Source organism: Dendrobium catenatum, unplaced genomic scaffold, assembly GCF_001605985.2.
Source record: "Dendrobium catenatum unplaced genomic scaffold, ASM160598v2 fragScaff_scaffold_43, whole genome shotgun sequence".
NCBI lineage: Eukaryota > Viridiplantae > Streptophyta > Magnoliopsida > Asparagales > Orchidaceae > Dendrobium > Dendrobium catenatum.
Window position 1 is genome coordinate 71,193 of NW_021318505.1, and position 2,590 is coordinate 73,782.

Genomic DNA, 2,590 nt, shown 5'->3' on the forward strand with positions numbered 1-2,590 from the left:
TAAAACTTTTGGCATTTGGTTGCTGGTGAACAGTGCGATGCCAGTATTGATGTTGCACGGTTCAAATGCATTATTTATCTATTTCTACGAGATTTGCCAAATAAATATGCGAAGGAGAAATACTATTAACTATGCACAAAATGGAGTTCGATTGGAGATGAATCAAGTCATTTTTTTGTTTCACTGCATTTTGGACTGAAAAATGAGATTTTCGGTTGGAGATGCCCTTAGTGCTGTGACATTAGTTGATTTTTTTGGTGTTGCGACGAAAGCATCTGGAGCATCATGGTGCTAGAATCCATTCTTTATTTTTTTTATAAATAGTATATTTATAATATTAGTAGGATTAAAGAATATTAATAAGATAATTAAATTACTTAATTAATTTTAGTCTTCACAGTGTTTCTCTAAAATTTTCATAGGAGTGAGAACTAAGGGAATTAAGGAAGTACTATATCTACTTCATCAGAGTATTTGGTCAATGTTTTTGGAAGCAAATATATAAGTTTAAGGAGGAGTGTAGAGGAGATCATTGAATCCATCTGGTGATATCATTCTATTGTACTTTCTTTCTTTTGTGTCATTAATGAAAATGAGTTTTCTTCACTTATCCTTTTTATCTGGCTATAAACTATAGCTTAATATAGATGGTTTAAAAATAATGTGAGTAATAATAAATTCTCTTTAGAAAATTTTTATTGATATTTTTAATATACTAAGTCTTCATTTAATACATATAGGGGCCATATGTGTAGTTAATATCAAATGTAATGTGAAGGATAGGAATACAGACACAATCCATTATATTAGATTGGTATGATGTAAGCATAGGCATAGTGCTTGACTTATACCAAATTTATAGAGTTGAATTGTAGTGATGGGGTTTTAACAGTACATTCTTTACTTAATCTTCTAATATTTTCATAGGGTGACATTTATGGGATTTTAGAGTGGTATTGAGGTTAGAAGGATTTAATCTATTCTTTACCACTTCACACTTGACTGAGCGGTCGATTATGCAATTGCTCTGAATTATATTATTATAAAAGAGAATCATTAGGAAACATACTGTATTTACATTCCATCAACCCAAAATATTTTATCCAAATAATATTTCATTTAAAATTTTTATTGATTTTAACCTAAGTGATTGAATCTCCACCAATAAGTATTTTTATTAAGTGGGATAATTATTATAATTATAGCAGACAATATTAGTAATTACAAGTAAACATTCTTCCTCGTGGGATCGATACTGTATTCTATCATTATATTATTGAGATAGTTGCTACTTAGTTCTTGATTGTTGATATTCTTGTAACTTATATATTTTTGATGATTTCAAATATTATTGCTTTGATTATTATTTCTTCTAACATATTTTAGAAGAATTATTTTGCTCTTGTGTGTACTAATATTTCAGGAAAATCTTCTGGATTGTTGAAGACTTCAAATATAGATCAGTTTAGAGTTTATTGTAATTAAAGTTTATATTTTTCATTTTATTGAGTATAAGAGAGTGTGATTGTATTTGAGTAATTGAGCACACATACACCAGTAGAGAGTTTAAAATCTAACTTTTTAAACTAATCATACTATATGATATCCTTTTATATGGGAGGATTTGATCAGTTATTTCCCCTTCGAGCAATCGAACAAATAGATTGGATACAATTTTTCTAAGTATGGATCGTACTGTATAATATAGCATTCGTATATACCTTCCAGAGTACAAATTGGATAGGTCCCTTTTTGTACCGACTTTTCATCTAGAGGAACGTGAAAATTTTCTAAACGGTTCATACCGTTTGATGTCATCATCGTACGCACATTATCTACGGTACAAATTGGATGGGTCTCTTTTCATCCAGATGAACTTGAAAATTTTTCTAATTGATCTTACCGTATGATGTCTTCATCATACAAAATTATTAGGTCCCTCTTCGTCCCTACAAAGGTGAAAAATTTTCTAACTGTTCGTACCGAATGAACTTGGTTCATACCAAATAATGATTGTGTACAATTTCATTTTGTACCAATTCACAACAAGTTCATACGCAACAATTTTTTGAACTGTTCTTACATACGAACATCTGATCATGCTGTACGTTCGTGTACACTCAAAATTAAAATTTTTAGTTTTTGGACAGATTTTTGTGTATTTGATATAAAAAGTACACTAAAACTGACGTGAAAAAGTCTTGTCTTTGTGTTTTTTCAAGGGCAATTGAAAGAGCGAGTGTGAGAGTGCTTGAGTGAGATTTCTTGCAAGTAGAGTGTGAAGGGCTTGCTAGATTACTCAAAGGTAAGAATCTCTTTATGATTTTTGTTATCACTCTTCATCTTGTTTTTCTAGTTGCTCGTAAGAAGATCTTTGAAGAAGATCTAGTACTTTTCCAATACATGGAGGGTGTGAAAGGATGACGGTACTCTGCCGATATTTAGAGGATGTGAAAGGACAATGGTACTCTACCGACACTTAGAGGGTGTAAAAGGATGAAGATACTTTACCTATACTTGGAGGATGTGAAAGGATGATAGTTCTCTATTGATACTTGGAAGGTGTGAAAGGATGATAGTTCTCTGCCTC